This window comes from Ovis canadensis, chromosome 9 (assembly GCF_042477335.2).
Source record: "Ovis canadensis isolate MfBH-ARS-UI-01 breed Bighorn chromosome 9, ARS-UI_OviCan_v2, whole genome shotgun sequence".
NCBI lineage: Eukaryota > Metazoa > Chordata > Mammalia > Artiodactyla > Bovidae > Ovis > Ovis canadensis.
Window position 1 is genome coordinate 68708708 of NC_091253.1, and position 24630 is coordinate 68733337.

The 24630-nt window shown below is 40.2% G+C and overlaps 1 protein-coding gene across 1 annotated transcript in view; it reads right to left on the reverse strand.

The window, feature by feature from the left end:
* The window catches only part of COLEC10 (collectin subfamily member 10), a 531893-nt gene that overhangs the window by 444812 nt on the left and 62451 nt on the right, over nt 1-24630 (reverse strand). The gene's annotated exons all lie outside the window — the stretch shown is intronic.

Below are 24630 nucleotides of genomic sequence, written 5' to 3' on the forward strand. Positions count from 1 at the left end.
TAACCTTATGACAAAGGGCCTTGGCTTCTGTAGAGCATTCACACCACCAAGATCAGAGGTAAGAAGAGTGGACATGGACGTCAGTCCATCCTGGAGGGCCCCAGCTCATGCTTGTGGGTCCCAGCTTCATCTTGCTTGAACCCACTTTATATCCATCTTCCCTTCAGGATTTCCTTAGCTTTGGACTTCAAGCTCCAGTAGCAGGTGCAACGACAACAACGTTAAAAGAATACTTAACCAGCTCTCCCCAGTGCACATGGCCAAATTCCTAAAATAAATGTGTGTGTGTGTGTGTGTGTGTGTGTGTGTGTGTTTATACACTCCTGGTTCTGCCTAGCTGATTGAACTCTGATTCAGAAACCCCCAATCTTACTTGTTTGGGGGATGGGAACATGCATCAAAAGAGGGTTAGCTTCTTTGACCATGTGATACTCTCCTTTAGTATGTTTGATGATTCTCACTGGGTTCCCAATTAAGAATGTGGGTGTTCAAGGTCCCCGCGCCTGCATTTATATTCTTTATACTACAGCTCAGCTGAACTGCTGGCAGCTCTCTGACCAGACATTCATATCCTCATATCCAAAATGCAATGGTCTGGGGAGAAGGCCAAGTACAACCACCAGAGGAGAGACTCTGGCCAACTGTACTGTTAGCCGTGATCACCTTGTTTGTCTGACAGTGTGTATGGTCCCCTTGGGCAATCTTCGTCTTTATTAGTCTCATTTTGAGAAGTAATAGATCATGTGTACAACTGGTGAGATTTTTCTTTTCAAAGAAAGATTCTAGACATTGAGAGTATATCAATCACTACATATTTTTTATTAAAAACCAATTCTCCAGGCCCTCACCATGCAGTATGCTTTCTAACTTTTAGATCACAGGGTCTAACTGTGTCAGTCATGCTATCTACATGTGGATGGATTTCTTCCCTTTCATTTTTCTCTGATTTCTATTACTTACCATATTAAAAGCACAGTGTTTTCCTACAATGCCCCATCCGTGCCAAGTGAAGATTTTTCATACTTACAGACAGAATTTAAAACTGCCAGGATTTAAAAGCTCAAGTTCTTATCAAGGCAAATGATTGCAGTCATTTATGTAATTTTTGTTGACAGTTTTTTTAACTTTGATCTCCATGTCATAAAAATTAATGCCTGTAGGTTGCTTTATGGTCCCACAGAGATGGATAGTGAAAGAAAGATGAAAAATACCTGCTCTGTTAGGGGATATGTTGAGAACTGATCATGTAAGTAAAAATCCAGATTAAAATCAATGCTATTAAGAGGCAAAAAAAGAAAATGGAATAAAAAGCATTAAACAAATTATACCAAGGGAGAAATATAAACTCTACATTAGACAGGTCTGTTAACAAAAAGATATAATACTAAATTATTATGACTCTAAACTTAGCTGAATGATTGTAGTCATTTTTCAATTCCTGTTTACCAAGTCAAATTAGAAAAATAAACTTGCTCAATGAGAATAAAGGAAGCACTGAAAAATAAGTATTGGCAAAATGCAGGTGGGGAGTATTTAGAGTAAATGTGAACATAAACATTTGGTCTGGATGATATGCATCCTAGCATAACAAGAAAATTAGCAAACATCAATTGAATTGCTTATAATTCTCTTTAAACAAAGCACTCAAGACACACCATGAGATTAGAGGAAGATAGATGTGGTATCATTCCACAGAGCAGATAACAATGGCTGAGCCAGCTATTATAATTCAGAGACTCTACCTTAGCAATATAATGAAACAAATATAATAAGATGAAAAATCTTTAAACAGTTAGAACACAATGGGCGCATAAGCAAAAGATAAGATGGGCTTACCAAGAAAATATCACATTAGACTGAAGTCATAGATTTTTGCCAACAAATCAGAAAATCAATGACAGAAGGAAATGAAGTAAATGTTTTATAATTGGCCTTTGGTGAAGCTTATGACAAAATTTCATAAAATTCTACTTCTTAAATTGGTTTGAATTGGCTTAGATATGAATATAGTCACCTGAACTGAAAATTGGTTGCCTGGTTGAAGGAATATACCTAGAAGGCTCTAACGAGGATGAGTATTTATAACTTTTAATACTCCTAGACTTTCCTATTACTTTCAAGGCCTTGATGAAAATGAGGGTAAATTTACAGATTTAGGCAATGCCCAAACACAGCCATTTAATTTTATATTTTTAGCCAAGTGAACAGAGGTGCATCTATCTGAAGAAGACAGATATAGAAGGAAACGAAGGAACTAGAGAAAAATAAAGCACTCCTGATAGAGGCATAAAGTACATAATGATGGCTGTTTCTGATGATAACTATGTAAACAGATGGAGGTAGGGCTTGTTTGGGTTTTTCCTTTACTTTGGTTGAGTTACCATCTGTACACATTCTGGATTAAAAACCACTAAGACCTTGACCCTTGAATGATTCCCCCCCACCCCACCCTCTTTTATTTACTGCCCAGCTACTCTTCTCATTCTCTCACGTGAGCATCCTCCTTGTCCAGGGAAAACGAGCTGTTGGGAAGCTACCCAAAGATGTACTTTGTGCAACAATAAAGGCCAGAGAGCTGCTCTGGTTTCAAAAACCAGGTGAAAGTTAGAAAATTAGAGCCTGGGAGCTGGTTCTCCCTCATCTGGCAGGTGGGAACTGGTGAAGAACAAAATTCACCTTGCAGTATCCCGGGGTGTGAGTTAGGACCTCTCATTCACTGGGACACAGAAGCAATGAATAAATAGTAGGATTTGGTAAGATGCCTAAAAATTAGGTCACCTAAACTGATACAGAAAGTAGGAGAAACCATGGAAATGGATAAGGTGAGTGGCAGAGAAGAAGGCTTGAACTAGCTTAGAGGATCAGCAGGAGATCATCTGGGATTCAGGAAAGAAAGCAGGGGAAACAATGTACTAGGCAGAGAAAACGCTACATGTAAAGGCACAGAAGCAAGTGCATGCTGACGTTCAGGACAGCTGGAGGCATCTGATATTAGACTGACTACACACCCAACACTCACCCCTCCACCATAGCTTACAGGACCTGCATAGTCTGGCCCAGGTCTAATTCTTCTACTTCCTTGCTGCATATCCTGTTGGGAGACAATTCCCTACAGACCTCTCAAATGTCTTCATTTCTTACAAGCAGAGGTACTTAACTCTTCCATTCCAGACTATCTTTCCAAGGGTTATTGTATAGAGCATTGTCCTGGAAGTTAGAGATGATGTCTCCTTGTACGGTAGGTTTGCATACGTATTGTCCAGTGTAATAAAAACAATATGTACATCTAGACCGAAGGAAATGACCACCCACTCCAGTATTCTTGCCTGGAAAATCCCATGGACTGAGGAGCCTGGCAAACTACAGTCCATGGGTTGCATAGAGTCAGACATGACTGACTACGCAAGCATACACTACAGAACAAAGGTCAAGCAGGTCTATTTCCCATTTTAAAAGGCTCAGATTCCCAAAGCTCAGCACTCCTCAATGGTGACACAAACTCATCATGTGTTCAGCCCCACTGGGCCTCTCCGTGTTGCCTCTGTGAGACTCATGTGATGGGTAGGGGGAATAATGCAACACGAAGCTCCTGCTGATTAATGTGTCAGGACTAATAGAACTTCTGTCTCTGATCTGAGATATTTTTCCTTCTGTCAGTATCTATAAGATGGTGGAAGGCTAACTTTTTTTTGGATACAGTTCAGTTCAGTCGCTCAGTCGTATCCAACTCTTTGCGACCCCATGAACTGCAGCATGCCAGGCCTCCCTGTCCAGCACCAACTCCCGGAGTCTACCCCAACTCATGTCCATTGAGTTGGTGATACCATCCAACCATCTCATCCTTTCTCATCACCTTCTCCTCCTGCCCTCAATCTTTCCCAGCATCAGGATCTTTTCAAAGGAGTCAGCTCTTTGCATCAGGTGGCCAAGTTTGGAGTTTCAGCTTCAACATCAGTCCTTCCAATGAACACCCAGGACTGATTTCCTTTAGGATGGACTGGTTGGATCTCCTTGCAGTCCAAGGGACTCTCAAGAGTCTCCTCCAACACCACAGTTCAAAAGTATCAATTCTTCAGCACTCAGCTTTCTTTATAGTCCAACTCTCACATCCATACATGACTACTGGAAAAACCATAGCCTTGACTAGACGGACCTTTGTTGGCAAAGTAATGTCTCTGCTTTTTAATATGCTATCTATGACCATATGCTATGGTCATAACTTTCCTTCCAAGCAGTAAGCGTCTTTTAATTTCATGGCTGCAATCACCATCTGCAGTGAGTTTGGAGCCCCCAAAAAATAAAGTCTGACACTGTTTCTACCATTTCCCCATCTATTTGCCATGAGGGGATGGGACCAGATGCCATGATCTTTGTTTTCTGAATGTTGAGCTTTAAGCCAACTTTTTCACTCTCCTCTTTCACTTTCATCAAGAGGCTCTTTAGTTCCTCTTCACTTTCTGCCATAAGGGTGGTGTCATCTGCATATCTGAAGTTATTGATATTTCTCCCGGCAATCTTGATTCCAGCTTGTGTTTCTTCCAGTCCAGCGTTCCTCATGATGTACTCTGCATAGAAGTTAAATAAGCAGGGTGACAATATACAGCCTTGACGTACTCCTTTTTTTTTTGGAACCAATCTGTTGTTCCATGTCCACTTCTAACTGTTGCTTCCTGACCTGCATACAGGTGTCTCAAGAGGCAGGTCAGGTGGTCTGATATTCCCATATCTTTCAGAATTTTCCACAGTTTCTTGTGATCCACACAGTCAAAGGCTTTGGCATAGTCAATAAAGCAGAAATAGATGGTTTTCCTGGAACTCTCTTGTTTTTTCAATGATCCAGCGGATGTTGGCAATTTGATCTCTGGTTTCTTTCCCTTTTCTAAAACCAGCTTGAACGTCTGGAAGTTCATGTTCATGTATTGCTATAGCCTAGCTTGGAGAATTTTGAGCATTACTTTACTAGCGTGTGAGATGAGTGCAATTGTGCAGTAGTTTGAGCATTCTTTGGCATTGCCTTTCTTTGGGACTGGAATGAAAACTGACCTTTTCCAGTCCTGTGGCCACTGCTGAGTTTTCCAAATTTGCTGACATATTGATTGCAGCACTTCCACAGCATCACCTTTCAGGATTTGAAACAGCTCAACTGGAATTCCATCACCTCCACTAGCTTTTTTCATAGTGATGCTTCCTAAGGCCCACTTGACTTCATGTTCCAGGATGTCTGGCTCTAGGTAAGTGACCACACCATCGTGATTATCTGGGTCATGAAGATCTTTTTTGTACAGTTCTTCTGTGTATTCTTGCCACCTCTTCTTAATATCTTCTGCTTCTGTTAGCTCCATACCATTTCTGTCCTTTATCGAGCCCATCTTTGCATGAAATGTTCCCTTGGTATCTCTAATTTTCTTGAAGAGATCTCTAGTCTTTTCCATTCTACTGTTTTCCTCTATTTCTTTGCGTTGATCACTGAGGAAGGCTTTCTTATCTCCCCTTGCTATTCTTTGGAACTCTGCATTCAAATGGGTATATCTTTCCTTTTCTCCTTTGCCTTTCACTTCTCTTTTTTTTCACAGCTATTTGTAAGGCCTCCTCAGACAGCCATTTTGCTTTTTTGCATTTCTTTTCCTTGGGGATGGTCTTGATCCCTGTCTCCTGTACAATGTCACAAACCTCCATCCATAGTTTATCAGGCACTCTATCAGATCTAGTCCCTTAAATCTATGTCTCACTTCCACTGTATAATCATAAGGGATTTGATTTAGGTTATACCTGAATGGTCTAGTGGTTTTTCCCCACTTTCTTCAATTTAAGTGTGAATTAGGCAATAAGGAGTTCATGATCTGAGCCACAGTGAGCTCCTATGTATAGTAAAATCTTAGAACCATCACCAGGGACTTACCATCACTTTCTAAACTGTAGTCACATTCAACATCATTAGATCAGAAAAATGGAGATTAAGAGTAGGAAGAGCTATCACTCCATACCTATCAGAATGGCTAAAATAAAAAACAGTGACAACACTAAATACTGGTAAGAATGAAGAAAAATTAGATCATTCATACTGATAGGAATGTAAAATGGTACTGCCACTGTAGAAACAGTAAGGCTGCTTTCTCAAAAACTAAACGTGTAATTACCATACAATCCAGTCATTACGCTCCTGAGCCTTTAGCCCTCAGCCTTTAGCCTTTAGTTCTCATTAAAACCAGTATATGAATGTTTATTCCAGTTTTATCTGCCACATCCAAAAACTGGAAAAAGTCTACTTGCCTTCAATAGATGAATGGTTGGCAGAATTTGGATATATCCATACCATGGAACACTACTCAGTCATTAGATAGAAAAAAGCTACTGTTATATACAACAGCTTGGAAGAATCTCAAGAAAATTATCTTGCATTAAAAAAAGCCAGTCCCATAAGACTGCATACATGTTGTAAGATTTTCACTTATCTAATATTTTAAGTGACAAAATTTTAGAAACGGAGGTTAGTGTTTTTCAGGAGTTGGAAATAGGGGTAAAAAGCAGAGAAAGGCCGATGTTGTTATGAAATAGTGTCATAAAGGATCTTTGTAGTGATAAAACTTCTCACTTATAAAACTTCTGACTCTAGTGGTAGGTGTGTGTGTGTGTGTGTGTGTGTGTGTGTGTGTGTGTTAGTTGCTTAGTCATGTCCCACTCTTTGCAATCCCATAGACTGTAGCCCACACAGGCCCCTCTGTCCATGGAACTCTCCAGGCAAGAACACTGGAGTGGGTTGCCATTTCCTTCTCCAAATGTAACTACAGAAAGAAAGAAAGTGAACTCGCTCAGTCTGTCCGACTCTTTGAGACCCCATGGACTGTAGCCTACGAGGCCCCTCTGTCCTTGGAATTTTCCAGGCCAGAATACTGGAGAGGGTTGCCATTTCCTTCTCCACTAGTGGTAGATACATGAACCTAAACATGTGATAAAATTACAAAGAATTAAATACACACACATATTACACACATACACATATATACACATGAGCACAAGTAAACCTGGAGAATTACAAGTAAGATCAGCTGGTTTTATCAATGCCATTATCCTATAAGTAATGTTATACTACTGTTTTATATAATGTCTCCATTAGGGGAAACTGGGAAAAGAGTACATGGGATCTCTCTGTATCATTTCTTATAATTCTATTAAATCTAAAACTATCCCTGTAAAAATTTAAATTAAAAACTTCTGGGACATGCCAAAGATACTTTCTTTGCATAAGGAAGCAAATCTATCAAAAAACATTTCAAGGCAGAAACAGAAAAAGTCATGTCACTTCCTGTTTACATCACATCAAGTCCAACCAGTTATACACTGCTACAGCATTACATGATTTCACATTTATTTTTTGAGAACTTTGATGAACATCTCTTGCCTTACTGTACCACAAGCTTCTTTATGGCAGGACCGTGTCTGGTTTGCTCTAGGGCCTGGCAGGTATTAAGTGATCAAATATAATTTGTTGTTATTCATTTGCAAAGGTGTGTTTGACTCTGCAATCCCATGGACTGCAGCACACCAGGCTTCCCTGTCCTTTAACCATCTCCCAGAGTTTGTTCAAACTCATGTCCACTGTGTCGATGATGCCATCCAACTATCTCATCCTCGGCTGTCCTCTTCTCCTTTTGCCTCCAATCTTTCTGAGCATCTTTTCCAAGGGTCTTTCCAGTGAGTCAGCTCTTTGCATCAGGTGGACAAAGTATGGTAGCTTTAGCTTTAGCATCAGTCCTTCCAATGAATATTCAGGGTTGATTTCCTTTAGGATTGACTGGTTTGATCTCCTTGCAGTCCAAGGGACCATCAAGAGTCTTCTCCAGCACCACAATTTGAAAGCATCAGTTCTTCAGCACTCAGCCTTTTTTATGGTCCAGCTGTCACATCTGTACATGACTACAGGAAAAACCATAGCCTTGACTACACAAATCTTTGTCGGCATAGTGATGTCTCTGCTTCTGAATACACTGTCTAGGTTTGTCATAGCTTTTCTTTCAAGGAGTAAGCGTCTTTTAATTTTGTGGCTGCAGTCACTGTCCGCAATGATTTGGGAGCCCAAGAAAATAAACTCTGTCACTGTTTCCACTTATTCCCCATCTATTTGCCATGAAATGATGGGACCAGATGCCATGATTTTAGTGTTTTGAACACTGAGTTTTAATTTAACAAATTAATAAAGGAAGTTTCAAGAGGTAATATTAAAGAAACAGAACTTTACAAACATGAATATAATATTTTAAGTACTGATAATGTCAAAGAAAGTTCCAGGATAACAGGGGAATAAATACTCCCAAGAGTCAGACTGACCAGGGTCCACATTCTGATTCTGTCACTTATCTGATAGGTATGCTGTGCTTAGTTGCTCAGTCCTGTCTAACTCTTTGTGACCCCATGGAGTAGACTACCAGGCTCCTCTGTCCATGGAATTCTCTAGGCAAGAATACTGGAGAGGGTTGCCATGCCCTCCTCCAAGGGATCTTCCCAATCCAGGATCAAACCCAGGTCTCCCACATTGCAGGCCGATTCTTTACCATCTAAGCCACCAGGGAACCCCGTCAGATAGGTAACTAGGCACCTAAGTTTATTATCTCACCTCTGCAGCATGAAGGGATTAATGGCATCCATCCTAGAGGGTTGTTATAAGAACCAAGATTACATAGGGAAAGCATAGGACTTAGAAAACAGAAGATGTTTAATAAATGCAGTTGCTTCCTCTACTAAAATTATTACTAACACCATTGACACTCGATTACAGTTGTTCAGTTGTTTCAACTGAAGAAAGGAGACACAGGCCAGAGGGTTTTGAAGGGATAAAAAAATTTTCCAACAAGTCTTTCAATAGTGAAAATGTTTTATAAGTGTATTTTTCTACTGGGAGGAAAAAATAATAATAGAGTAGTTAAATAAAAATAAAAATCTTTCTTAAAAAGCTTTTATACCACATGGTGGGCCATAAAATATACTTCTACACATTTGAAAGACTAGAAATCATATAAAGTCTGTTCTTATCCCACAATGGAATTAAAATATAAGCCCAGGAACAGAAATATAGCTGAAAAATTTCCCAAATACTTGAAGGTTAAACAATACACTTCCAAATGACACAAGGACCAAAGAAGAAGTTCTAAGAGAAATGAAAAAGCATTTTGAACTAAATGAGCACAACTAAAGGACAAAGGCAATGGAATGGAGCCAAGACAGTCTTTTTAGAAGTGGTACTAAAACAACTGGATGCTTACATGCAACAAACGAAATAAACAAACAAAAACTCCTATATACGCAGGCCTTACACCTTTCACAAAAATGACCTCAAAATGGATTACAGCCCTACAAGTAAACGAAAAAGTATAAAACTTCTAGAAAAGAGCAAAGTAGAAAATCTACGTGAACTTGTGTTTGCTGGTGAGTTTTCAGATACAACACTAAAAGCATGATTCATGAAAGAAAAAATTGGGAAGTTGGAGTTTATTAAAATAAAAACTTTCTGCTCTGCGTAAGATGCTATTAAAAGAATGAAAAGGCAAGCTAGAGTCTTGGGGAAAATATTTGGAAAATGCACATCTGACAAAGGACTTGTACCCAAAACATACAAAAAATTCTTACAATTCAACACTAGCAACCAGCATTTTAAAAATGAACAAGAGATCTGAACAGACTCTTCACCAAAAATGATATATGGAACAAAAGTCAGCATATGAAAACCCTATATGAGAAAAGAGTATAAAAAGACTACACACACACACACACACACACACACACGTATATAGTATGGGCTTCTCAGGTGGCTCAGTGCTAAATAATCCACCTGCCAATATAGGAGATGCAGGTTCGATCCCTGTGTCAGGCAGAGCCCCTGGAGAAGGAAGCGGCAATCCACTCCAGTATTCTTGCCTGGGAAATCCCATGGACAGAGGAGCCTGGTGGGCTACAGTCCATGGGGTTGCTAAAGAGTCAGACTTGACTTAGGGACTAAACCACCACCCCCATATGCAGTATGTATATATATATATATATGTATACATACTGAATTACTTTGCATATATATATATATACACACACACTGAATCACTTTGCTGTAAACCTGAAACAAACAAAACATTGTAAACCAATTATACTCCAATAAAATAAAACATATAGAAAGATTCTCAATAGCATTTATCATTAAGGAATTACAAATTAAAACATTTGTAACTTTACAGAGGAAAATTCTGGCAAGTGCTATCTTAGCCAGACAATCTATATTAAAGATGCTGTTCAGTCGCTCAGTCTTGTCTGACTGAAGATGTCATATTGATTAACCTCTACCCGAAGTCTAATCATGAACAAAACACCAGACAGCTCCCAAATAAAGAGCATTCTATAAAATACAAAAATCCTCAAAACTGTCATGGTAATCAAAAACAACAAAAGTCTGAGAAGTCACGGTGAAAGGAACCTAAAGAGACATGCAATATAATACTGAACCCTCGACGGGGTCTTGGAAGAGAAAAAGGAACATTAGGAAAAAACTAGGGAAATTTGAATCAGTATGGACTTTTAATAACCATGTATCAACATCATGACTTGTAGCAAATGTACCATACTAATATTTTTTTTAGTCTCTAAGTCCTGTACAATTCTTTTGGGACCCTATGGACTGTAGCCCACCAGGCTTCTCTGTCCATGGGTTTTCCAAAGCAAGAATACTGGAGTGGGTTGCCATTTCCTTCTCCAGGGGATCTTTCCGACCCAGGGATCAAATCTGAGTCTCCTGCATTGGCAGGGTTTTTTTTTTTTTGTTTTTGTTTTTGTTTTTTTTTTTTTTTTTTTTTACCACTGAGCCACCAGGGAAGCTATACTAATGTTAGATGTTAACAATAGGGTAAATTGGGTATGGGATATATGAAAATTCTCTTGACTATTTTTTGCAATTTTGCACAAAAAGTTTTGGCTTTTTTTTAAAGCCTTGTTTAATGGATAGGGAGCTTCAGTGTTTCAAGATGAATAAGTTCTGCAGCTCTGTTGCATAATAATGTGACTGAACATTATTGAATTGTACACTTAAAAATGGTTAAGATGGTAAATTTTATGTTATGTGTTTTTTTACCACAAGTAAAGCGTTTCCCTGGTGGCTCAGAGGTTAAAGCATCTGCCTGGAATGTGGGAGATCCAGGTTCGATCCCTGGGTTGGGAAGATCCCCTGGAGAAGGAAATGGCAACCCACTCCAGTACTCTTGCCTGGAGAGTCCCATGGAGGGAGGAGCCTGGTAGGCTACAGTCCACGGGGTCGCAAAGAGTCGGACACGACTGAGTGACTTTAAAAAAAAAAAAGTTAATAAAGGGTTTCCCAGGTGGCAGTAGTGGTAACTGCCTGCCAATGCAGGAGACAAAAGAGATGCAGGTTCGATCCCTCGGTGGGGAATATCCCCTGGAGGAGGGCTGGCAACCCACTCTAGGATTCTTGCCTGGAAAATCCCCATGAACAGAGGAGCCTAGAGTCTCAAAGAGTTGGACATGACAAAGCACACACACAAAGGTAAATAAAATTTTTAGAACCTCATTTCAGTTTTATAACAAAAGAGTTTCTCATTCTCTTCAATTAATTAAATATTATTAAAAGACTATAGTAATTATTAGTGTAGCTGTTAGCATCAATAGAATGTTTAATGTATTTAGGTGCTATGCTGAGCATTTCAAAACAAATCTTCAGCTGAAACCTCACAACAACTCCATTAGTTGGGTATTATTACAGCTGGCCTTTGAACAATGTGGAGGCTGGGGTGCCAACTGTCCATCATTCACATGATTGAAAATATTAATACATGTATAACTTGATAGCCACTCCTCAATATACTGGGTTCCACATTCCTGGAGTCAACTCCAGACTGTGTTGTACCTATTTGGTGAAAAAGAGAAAAAAAAAAAAAACCACCTGTGCAGTTCAAACCCATGTTATTCAAGGGTCCAATGTACTATGCTTCCCATGTTACAGGTGGTAAATAAGAAACCTTAAGTAAATTGCAGTGGTCACAATGCTAGTAAGCAATTCTAATTTCCAAAACAACTTGACACCCAAAATCCACATTCATAGTTACTTTGCTGTATTTGTATATGTCACCTGCAGCAGTTCACAAACCCCCAGTTATTAAAAGAAACAAAAAGCCCACAAGAGTAAACAGATGAATAAATGCCAAGCCAGCAGAGCAGCCAGCCGCTGACTTGGAATGTCTATTCATTTGTCATAATGCATGCACACTGTTTTGACCATTTTATAGATTACTGGTCCCTGCTGTGATCCCGTTAAAACCAATACTGGCCACTGGCCGCTGTGATCCCATTAAAACCAATAACTGGCCACTGATATAAACCATGCTCCATCACTCACCCATATTCAATTTATCTTATAAAAACTGGAAGGAAAAAAATGCCATACCTATACCTTATAGACAGAAAAAATCCTAAAGGTAGTTCAGTTGAACCTTGAATATGGCTTGAACTGCATGAATCCATTTACTGTAAATAGGTAAAGAAGACCTGTAAGTACAGTACTAACTTGATCCAGGGTTGGTTGAATCTGCAGATACGGAACCGCTGATATGGAGGAATCGTAGGTAGGAAGGAATCCTGATACAAGGGCCTACTACAATAAATTATAGGAGAATTTTCCACAGCTCAGAGGGTCGGCACCCCTAACCCCCAGGTTGTTCAAGGATCAACTGTACATTTAAACAAGCGCTGTATTTCTAGGGAAATTAGATTATAAAAAGTGAAAATTAAAGTGACTCAGTCGTGTCTGACTCTTTGTGTCCCCATGGACTATACGGTCCATGGAATTCTCCAAGCCAGACCAAGCCAGAATACTGGAGTGGGTAGCCTTTCCCTTCCCCAGGGGATCTTCCCAACCCAGGGATCAAACCCACGTCTCGCAAATTGCAGGCGGATTCTTTACCAGCTGAGCCACAAGGGATGCCTAAGAATACTGGAGTAGGCAGCTTATCCCTTCTCCAGCAGATATTCCCAACCCAGGAATTAATCGGGGTCTCCTGCATTGCAGGCAGATTCTTTACCAACTGAGCTATCAGGGAAGCCCTTAGGCTATAAAAGTAACATCCTAAATATATTTTCCCTTGGGAGTAGAAGAATCTTTGAACAAAGAAGGAAAGTAATGATTTTGAACAAATCTTTCACTTTTGTTTAAAGAGACCTGCATTTATCTAAGAAGCCCCATGCACTTGCCACGCGTGCACTGTGACGGACTGGGAAACAATTGAAATGTTTGTGAAATTTTATAGCACTCTCCCGGCATTTAGAAAAAGGCAAAAAGCTCATATGAGGCTAAACTGGATAGTTCCTTGCAGGTTAAAGTTGGAAACATTTGAGGAAAACATTTCAAGCTCTGCCTAATGCAAAAATCAGCACCAATGCTGACTTTTAATGTGGAAAACCATCAATAGCTGGAATAAGTCCCTGTTTGGGATGGAACCATGTGAATGGAACATGAAAAAATGCATAAATAATTTTGAATGGAAAGAGTGAACATGTTTTCTAACTTTGAAAGGGCTGCAGAATGTTAAGTCGTAGTTCAAACTCTATGATTTTTTTTTCCCCATCAGCTTGCAGTAATTTGAATCCTAAAGATTCTCACATGAAAGGAATGCATAACCTCTGTTAACCAGGGTTCAAACTTCAATAGAGTTATTAGCTCCACCTTATTATGTTAGTTGAAATTTCTCAATCTTTATTGATGTTTTTTCCTCTGATTCCTCAGGATTGAGATAAGTGTGTTAAAAATTTCTATTATTTTGTATTTCTATTTCACATCTCTAGTAGTTTCTGATTTTTGAAAGTCATTGCTGTGTTACTAGGGGAATGGGTAATAATAATAATTTTGCATTTTCTTTGTGATTTTCAGACTTTAGTATTATAAAATACCTTTTAATATTTTTTATCTTCATCCTATTGTGCCTATATTGATCTGTGATTTTTTAATTGCAATTGCCCAGCCTTCTAACCTTTGAAATTATTTAATTTTAGGTATGTCCCTTTTAGCGAGCTCTGTAGCTCAGACAGTAAAGTGTCTGCCTACAATGTGGGAGACCTGGGTTCAATCCCTGGGTACAGTGGAGAATCAGATGTTGCTCTTGGGGGCAATCTGAAAATCTTTTATATTTTTATCTTTTTTTTTTTTTTTTGGTAACAACTGAAATGAGCCCAATATGACCTATATGCTTGATCTCTGTTCTGTCATATTGTTTAATGATATTTTTATGGAATGTAGAAATTTGTTCACTATGTGGACATTTTTCTTGCCCCTTTCTTTTTTTAAGACACATATTAAAGTATTTGATAGTAAAATAACATAATGTCTGAGATTTTCTTTAAAATACTTTAGCCATAAAATTGGTGGTGGGAGGGCTACAGATAAAATAAGTACAGATAATGCTGATGGTTATTGAAGGTGGACACTAGGGTTCACTGCAGTTCCTACCTTTATGTATTTTTGGAAACTTTTGTTTTCAAAAGTCTTTGCTTTTTAAACAGTTATAAAATGTTTTGTCTTTTTTAATTTATATGTAGTTTTTGTGTTTTTTTAATTTACTTTCATAATAGCCAAGTTGTATCTTCGTGAACGTAGACCTGAAATAATTAAAACTTAAGAGCTTCATAAAAAGAAGTGTTAGTCTCTAAATCAAATAAAGACTTTCTCTATTGCCCCAAGCTCTGCAGTAAATTATACATACTGTAAATGAGCACAGCTTCTTTTAAACTTACAAGAAACAATTTTGTCTTTGTGAGAGTTTTACAGCTACATCCAACAGCCTATAAAAAGCCTGTCTTGATGCGGTTCCCTTGGTGACAGGACATAATATATGTGTCCATTAAATTTGGAAATGTAATGAAGTGTAATAAAAATCTACTTCAGAAAAAATACACTTCTCAGCATATTTTTATTAATTAAAATATTGCACTGAGCATTTTTCATGTCTGCATGCCTGACAGCAAATATAAGCTTTGCCACAGATTAACTGTGACTCTTGAGTTTCATCCAATATTAATTGGTACAAAATAGGAAAGGCATTTTTGCAGAGAAAATATTTTGACTGGTAGCCCAGAGTGATTAATGGATAAACAGTTATGCTTCCTGAACTGTGCATATACCATTTCAAATGCCACCAGCAATACGGATTTTGACATTTGTGTCTACAGGGGTAGAAACAGACTAGAAAGTGGATATCTTTAAGCCTTGGGGAAGAACTTCCTTACTGATGACTCCCTACTCCATTCTTGAAGACAGTGTCACTATTTTGCTTCTGGGGGAGGTATGGTATAATGAAAGTGGTTTAAGAAAACCCTGAACAAAATGGAGACACAGATGCAGGGAACAAACTATGGCTAACATGGAGGGAGTGGAATGAATTGGGAGATTGGGATTGACATATATACATTAGTATGTATAAAATAGATAATTAATGAGAACCTTGAAGTAGGAAACAGCAACCCACCCCAGTACTCTTGCCTCAAAAATTCCATGGACAGAGAAGCCTGGTGGGCTACAGCCCATGGTGTCACAAAGAGCCAGATACTACTCAGCTACTAAGCAATGAGACCTACTCAATATAGCATAGGAAACTCTACTCAGAGTTTCTATGTGGGGACCTAAATGAGAAGGAAATCCAAAAAAGAGGGGATATATGTATATGTACAGCTGATTCCCTTTGCTATACAGCAGAAATTAACACATTGTACAGCAACTATACTCCAATACACATTAAAAAAAAAAAAAAGAAAAGCCTACATAAATTCAACTAACAACAACAAAAGCAAAGGAAAAACCCACCTTAGTGTGCCAATAGCTCAGCTGGTAAAGAATCTGCCTGCAGTGCAGGAGACCTGGGTTTGATTCCTGGGTCGGGAAGATCCCCTGGAGAAGGAAATGGCAACCCACTCCAGTATTCTTGCCTGGAGAATCCCACGGACAGAGGAGCCTGGAGGGCTACAGTCCGTGGGGTCACAAGAGTCGGAAACAACTGAGTGACTAACCCACCCACCAGAGGCAAAAAAGTTAAGAAAAAAAGTGGGGGTAGAGGAGAGAGAATCAAGGAATAATAAGCAAAATCACTCTCATGTTCTACTTTGTTTTGTTTTTTAAACTTTAAGCGTTTTATTTTGTATTGGGGCATAGCCAGTTAACAATGTTGTGGGTTTCAGGTGAACAGTGAAGGGACACAGCCATACATGTACATGTATCCATTCTCCTCCAAACTCTCCTTCTGTCCAGGCTGGCACATAACATTGAGTAGAGTTCTACATGCTATAGAGTAGGACCTTGTTGGTTATCTGTTTTGAGTAGAGCAGGGTGTACATGACCCTCCCAAACTCCCTAACTCTCCCTCCCCCCACCCCGGTAACAATAAGTTCATTTTCTTAATCTCACATTCTACTTTGGATGGCTAAAACCTGAAGCAGAAGGAGAGTAAAGAGACTTATTCTCAGGATGATGACCTGGTTATCTTCAGATGAGGAATAGAAAACTCTCAACTCCTTCCATCTGAGCTCCTCTCTGTGTCTGTCTTCCCAAATTAACAACATCTCAATGGCTTTGACATATTTTAAATCATATTGAAAACACGTGGGGAAAGTGTGCATGGCTTCTACCCACCTCCTCCCCAAATCAACAAGAGTATGAGTTGCCTCTCATATATTAAGTTAATCTGAAAGATATTTGTGTTTTGAGTTCTTGGATAATTGCAATGTAATAATTATGGGAATCTTGACTGTCCTGGTTGCTGTTCCATGAAACATACCCAACAGATTTAAACCACATTGAGCAACTATTCAACCAAAGAACTAATGAGCTGGCCTTACTAGGTCATAAACTCTCTCTCCTAATTTCTTTTTCAAAGTACTCATATAGGAGTCTCTTTACTTAACCACACCTTGATACCCTAGCCACGTTTATGTGAATTACAGAAAATATCTGAAAATACCATTGTACCCACTTGAAACAGTGCCATACTCGAAAGGAAATGCTCAGGCACAGTATTTGTACCAAACACATCACTGAGGGCAGAATATCAATATTATATTACTATCAGATGGTACTTATTTGCCTAGCTGCAGCAGAGACAAAGCAAACGATGGCAATCCACAAATGTTTGGAAGTTCTTCAAAACAAGCTTTTTTCCCCTACTGGCTCAGAAGGTTTTTTTGGAAGTAGGGAACTCTTAAGAGTTGCACATACATCAAGGCAATAATGGAAAGCAAAAGAGATGAGGAAACTGAAGACCTTCCAAATCTGAAGGCTCTTGGGGCCATGAAACATAGCCAACTGCCAAAAGCTATTGTTCACTTGGCAAGGCAGCATATGCGAGCATGCTCCTTTCACTAACCACGTGGAGTGAGTCTCTACCAAAATATATCAGAGGGGTCTTTGAGGGAACCCTAGTCAAGGTTCCCTGATTTCCAACATGTAACACTCCAGCTCTGATCCAAAGTCTCTCTCGTCCCTAGTCCCTAATGCTTCATCTCAAACTGAAGGCACTTATCAGACTATCTATAATGGTCTCCTTGTCCATGCCTGCCACCTACCAGACTGTGAACTTCCTGACGGCGGGAGTGAAAGTGTTAGATGCTCGGTTGTGTCTGACTCTTTCAACTCCATGGACTGTAGCCCACCAGGCTCCTCTGTCCATGGGATTCTCCCAGGCAAGAACATAGGAGTGGGTTGCCATGCCCTCCTCTAGGGGATCTTCCCAAACCAGGGATCAAACACATGTCTCCTGCATCTCCTTCACTGACAGGCAGATTCTTTACCACTGAGCCACCTGGGAAGCCCTCATTATCTGGATAGCAGATACATGAGGAGGCCTACTTTATTCTCTGTACTTGTTTGACTATTTGAAATATTACTGAATTGTTAAATTTGAATATAGAAAAAGAAAACACATATATCTAGTCACTAGTTTTGCCTATCTGTACCCATTTGCTTATTCATTTATTCTTTTTTCTTAAAAATATTTCTCTTTATTTATTTATAGATATTAACTGGGGCACACAAGCTCTTGGATCTTTGGTGTGACATGCGGGATCCTTAGTTGCAGCATACAAACTCTTTGTTGCACCATGTGGCACTTAGTTCCCTGACTAAAGATCAAACCCAGACCCCCTGCATTGGGGGCACAGAGTCTTAGCTACTGTGCCATTGGACCACTAGGGAAGTCCTTATTCATTCATTCTTAGCATATTTTTTTCAATGCCTATAAAGTACCAGGTTTGTGGTAGGCACTGGGCAAGAAGTAATGAACAAAACAGAGATTGCTTTTGTACTCTTGGAACTTACTTTCTACTGGGCTTGGGAAAAGACAATAAATTAGTAAATGAATACAGACACCAGGCAATCTTGGGTTTTAGTAGTGCTTGGAGAGAAAATAAACCAGATGATAGAGTGACTAGAAGGAGAGAGGGGATACATTTCTGGTAGACAGGGAAGGCCTCATTGAGGTGGTAACTTTGACCAGGATAAATGTAGAAGAGGAAAGAGAGGTCATGGGTAGCCTATGAAGGCAGGAAGAAGGGGTAGGACCACGGAGGGACTTAATGGATGCTGCAAGGAATTCAGATTTCATCGCAGCGCCAAGAGAAACAACGGGAATGTCACAAGGAGGGAAGTGACCCAATCTTATTTGTAGGGAAGGCCACCATGGCTGTTAGGTAGACAATGGAAGGTGAAGTACAGAGAGGAATACTTTTGGTTATCAAAACTAGGGGAGAGCAGTGCTGCTGGCATTTAGTGAACAGAGGCCATGGTTGCTGCTAGAAGTCCTACAACATACAAGGCAGCCCTTCTCAACAAAGAGCTATGTATCCAGTCGTGCTAAGGTTGAAAAACCTTAATTTACTCTATGCAGATCAGATCTTTGACTTCAGGAGACTGCATGACAGAAGCAATGGGAAAACAAACAAACCAAGTTATATACATTCTAAGGGATGTGTCTTCAAGGGAAGCAAAGAGGCAAACTATGGAAAGAAAAAAGAACAAATAAAGCTATAAATTTAAAAGTCAGTCAAAACATGGAGTCATTCACTTTTGTACCAAAACAAAGATGCTTTGCTTTTGAAACAAGCTGAAATCCCTTTAATTTCCTTGATATGGTGACCCTCAATGGTGGAATAAAAAAAACACACAGCCGGGACTTCCCTGGTGGTCCAGCAGTTAAGACTCTGTGCTCTCAGTGCAGGAGCCCGGGTTCCATCCCTGGTCAGGGAACTAGATCCCGCATGCTTCAACTAAAAAGACCCCACGTGCCACAACTAAGACCCAGTACAGCCAAATAAATAAACAAAAATAAACAAATAAACTTTTTTAAAACATACAAAATTTCTTTCAAAAACACACAATTGTTTTTTTTCCTTTAATTAAACTAAATAGTATTCCACTTAGATTGCAATGTGTTAACACTGAGAAATCCATTCTTGTCCTTGGATATGTCTTCTTTTCAATAAGTTTATGATGTGCCTTTAGAAATTTGAGCATTTTATGAATTAGTGATTAAGATTAAAATTTTTGTCTGACAACACCTGGGCCTTTTCTATTAATATTCTGAAAACAGAGATGGCAGTCTACATTGGACAGTACTGTCAGATATGTTCATCTAGGTTAAGCTGGATTTTTCCTTTTTCATGCAGATTGATGCGATGGGATTTGCCCAACAAATTATTATGCTGAGACTCAGAGAAGGCTTCACATGCAAAGGGAGCCCCTGGGATGCTGTTATTACTCTTTGAAGGACACTTGACTTTCACCGAACATCTGCTTTGCTTAATGTACCTCTACTAAATGAGAGCACCTGAACTGAATATTTTAACCGAAGAAGGCAATCAGCAAAAGACCATTTGGAAAACCCCAGGATCTTTGCCAGGAGGCTAAAATACAGTTGACCCTTGGAAAAAAATGGGTTTGAACTGCGAGGGGCCACTTACACACAAACTTTTTCAACAAATACATATAGTACAACACAGCAGTACTGTGGTCCTTTGAACCCACGAATGTGGAACCTCGGATCCAAGGAGTAGAGGGAAGACTATGGGACTCAGGGCTTCCCAGGTGGCTCGGTGGTAAAGAATCCACCTGCCAAGCAGGGGACACAGGTTTGATCCCTGGGTCGAGCAGATCTCCTGGAAAAGGAAATAGCAACTGGCTCCAGTATTCTTGCTTGAAGAATCCCATGGACAGGAGGCTACAGTCCATGAAGTGACAAAGAGTCGGACACGACTTAGCAACTAAACAGCAGCAGTTCGGGACTTGAGCTTGCAGGAGTTTTGGTGTCCGTGGCGGGTCCTGGAGCAAATTCCCTGTGGATACTGATGGATAACTGAACAACTTAGATCCTTAAAAGAAAATCCTCAGAATAGGTTATTAGGGATTTCCTTTAGAGTCTGTGTTTAAAGCCTGTGAACACCAGGCTTCCCTGGTGGCTCAGATGGTAAAGCGTCTGCCCACAATGCAGGAGCCCTGGGTTCAATCCCTGGGTCGGGAAGATCCCCTGGAGAAGGAAATGACAACCCACTCCACTACTCTTGCCTTCAAAATCCCATGGATGAAGGAGCCTGGTAGGCTATAGCCCATGGAGTCAAAAAGAGTTGGACATGACTGAGCAACTTCACTTTCACTTAAAGCCTGTAGTGTCAGACTTTCACAATGAAAGTGAAAACCAAGAAAAACTAATGGGAAAACAAAGATTACTTACTCATATAAGAATATGAGTGTTAGATATACTAGAATAAAAACATCCTATTATGAGGCAATGAAGTACAAGTCAGTACCAGTGAGAGAGGCAGGATGGGTGCTCTTCTAAACTATTTGGGTGGGGGAGGGTTTATTAAGGCTTCCCTTGTAGCTCAGGTGGTAAAGAATCCACCTGCAATGCGGGAGACCTGGGTTCAATCTCTGGGTTGGGAAGATCTCCTGGAGAAGGGAACAGCGACCCACCCCAGTACTCTTGCCTGGAGAACACCATTATTACAAGCCCCTCTAGACAACTTTTTTAAAAAGTTTATGTCTTATAATTTGATAACTACCCTTTGGGCTTCCCAGGTGGCACCAGTGGTAAAGAATCCACCTGCCATTGCAGTAGAGGCCAGAGGTGAGGATTTGATCGCTGGGTCAGGAAGATCCCCTGGAGCAGGAAATGGCTACCCACTCCAGTATTCCTGCCTGGAAAATTCCATGGACAGACGAGCCCGGCGGAATACAGTTCATGGGGTAGCAAAGAGTTGGACACAACTGACTATGCACAAACTGCACCCACAACTACCCTTTTAAGTGAATGATCAGAGAAGAACACAGGTTTATGAGTACGGGTACTTGTTGCAAGATGAAAATAATAGTGTGAAATGATAACAGTCAGAAATTTAAGTGGACTATAGTTAACTTATTATTGTACTATATATATTATATTATTATAGTTAACCTAGGTTGGGAAGATCCCCTGGAGAAGGAAATGACAACCCACTCCAGTATTCTTGCCTGGAGAATTCCATGGACAGAGGAGACTGGCAGCTACAGTCCATGGGATCACAAAGAGTCAGATACGATTAAGTGAGTAAAGCTTTCACTTTCATAGTTAACCTAAAATATGAAATATTAGTAACTTATTAAAAATCAAGTTTTCAGGACAACATTCAAGATAGCATTCCTCAATGACAGTTGGACTGTGAAGAAAGCTGAGCGCCGAAGAACTGATGCTTTTGAACTGTGGTGTTGGAGAAGACTCTTGAGAGTCCCTTGGACTGCAAGGAGATCCAACCAGTCCATTCTGAAGGAGATCAGCCCTGGGATTTCTTTGGAGGGAATGATGCTGAAGCTGAAACTCCAGTACTTTGGCCCCCTCATGTGAAGAGTTGACTCATTGGAAAAGACTCTGATGCTGGGAGGGACTGGGGGCAGGAGGAGAAGGGGACAACAGAGGATGAGATGGCTGGATGGCATCACGGACTTGATGGACGTGAGTCTGAGTGAACTCTGGAAGTTGGTGATGGACAGAGAGGCCTGGCGTGCTGCAATTCATGGGGTCACAAAGAGTCAGACACGACTGAGGGACTGAACTGAACTGAACTGAATGTATTCTTAGAACTTAAAATAATACCTGGTACATGATATTAAGCCCTCTAAACACTTGTCAAGTGAAAGAATATAACACTGAATGTAAGAGGGTACAAATAATTTTTTTCAACATGATCCAAATTCTCTTGTAAGTATAATTCAGACACATGGGTAGGCCCCTACCTGTGCACAAAAAGAGATCTGAAAGGAACCACTCAGAATTATTTACAACTATTACTTCTAGGGGGGTGGGTTTGTGCACTGTTTTTATGTTCTTTATTTCTTTCTTTATTTTAAAAATCTTCTATGATAAATACTAATAAATTCCATTGGTGACATTTATCAGTGATAAAAGGTATGTATGCATTAAAGAAAACATAAGTTATATTCCTTTTGGTGATGTTTCTTGATGGCCTTGATTCCATTTCCCTATTGCAGTGGTCCCTAACCTTTTCAAGCTTCCCTGGTGGCTCGGGTAGTAAAGAATCCACCTGCAAGGCAGGAAACCTGGGTTTGATCCCTGGGTAGGGAAGACCCCCTGGAGAAAAGACTAGCAACCCACTCCAGTATTCTTGCCTGGAGAATCCCATGGACAGAGGAGCCTGGCGGGCTACAGTCCATGGGATCGCTAAGAGATCAACACTCCTGAGCAACTAAGCACACATGGCAACCTTTTTGGCGCCAGGAACTGGCTTCATGGAAGACAATTTGCCCCAGGGGTGGGAGTGGGAGAGGGGGGATGTTTTGGAATGATTCTCATAGGGAGCATGCAACCTAGATCCCTTACATGCATAGTTTATAGTAGGGTTCCTGCTCCTTTCAGAATCTAATGCTGCCACTGATCTGACAGGAGACGGAGCTCAGGCAGCAATGCAAGGGATGGGGGGGCAGCTGTAAATACAAATAAAGCCTGGCTCAGTCAGCCACTGCTCACCTGTTGTGTTACTGGAACTCCTGAGTGTTTATGGGATTAATCAGCCAACTTAGCTTAACAAACATTCGTTGACATCCTGTTAAGTGTCTGCTATGATATGGGGAGACACACATAAGCAACATACTTCCTCCTCTCAAGGGGATTACAGTAACTATACAGCTATATGATTTAGATATTTAATATAAAGCTAATATGGTTAAGAGAAAACCGTTTCATTACCTGGAACTAGTATCATAATGGAATTGGGTGGGCACAGGCCAGCATCTGAGCAAAAAGCTAGAGGGTCATCACCAACCTGGGGGAGACCAGAAGGAGGAATTAAAGCCATAAGGCATAAGCAATGAAAATACATGGTTACAGAAGCCGAGGAAAGAAAACAAGCACAGGAGGAGGCCATGCTGGCATTCTGACAAGAAACCAAATAAGACAACACCTGAGATGCGAAGTCAACTGCACAGGTAGTTTGACTGTTTGGTGTGTATTCCAGTCACATCTTCATTTCTATCCAAGGAGAAATGATAAATGACATGTCTACTGCCTTCTCTAGCCTCAAGGCCAATTTGCCAACCCCTTAATCTAACTCCCATTTGTGAGTAAAACTCCCCCTTCTTGGCTGCATCTCCACAAAACCTTGCTCACTCCATTTCCTACTCTTTTCACATCCCAAATCCTCCAGCTCTCCTCGCTGCCAAAGAAACACCTTCTCTAATGCTTTCACAATTTTAAGGCATTTTAAGAAAGAGAGAAGCATTTTAAGTCAAAGAATCCATGACTTAAACTGCAGAGGGAGTCCATTTAAAGGAGATTTAGGTCACTGGTAATATGGTAACTTTCAAACAAGATCAGCAGTCTTCCCCTGCTCATCACGTAGGACACTAAAGATGGATCACCTTAACACCAGGCCCTTTGCACTAATAAACACCAGGTTTACAACGAATAGCCCCAGAAACAAGGTATCTCTAGTGAGGTTCTTACCAACAAGCACTGTATTCAACAGCCACACAGATATAATAATTACCAATATAAGATCTTGTGACCAAAAAGAGCTAGGTGAATTTTGCGATGTACTGTATAGATAAGCATCTAGGCCAGGGATTTCTTTTAAACACAGAACTCAGAAACAAACCACCAAAACACAAAGCAGCATGACCAATGCGCAGACCAAAGAATGCTAGTTTCAGGAGATGAAAACAGCTGTTATAAAAGATGAGAATCCTGGGACTTCCCTGGCAATGGTAAAGACTCTGTGTTTCCACTGCAGGGGGCACAGGTTCAATACCTGGTCAGGGAACTAAGATCCTGCAGGCCACATGGTGTGGCCTAAAACATATATATATATATAGTCAAAGTGAAAGTCACTCAGTCATATCCGACTCTTTGCAACCCCATGGACTATACAGTCCATGGAATTCTCCAGGCCAGGATACTGGAGTAGCCGTTCTCTTCTCCTGAGGATCTTCTCAACCCAGGAATCGAACTGGGGTCTCCTGCATTGCAGGTAGATTCTTTACCAGCTGAGCTACCAGGGAAGCCCTAATTAATATAAAAAGAGGTGATTAAAAGCAAAATAATATATATTTTTTAATGAGACTTTTGG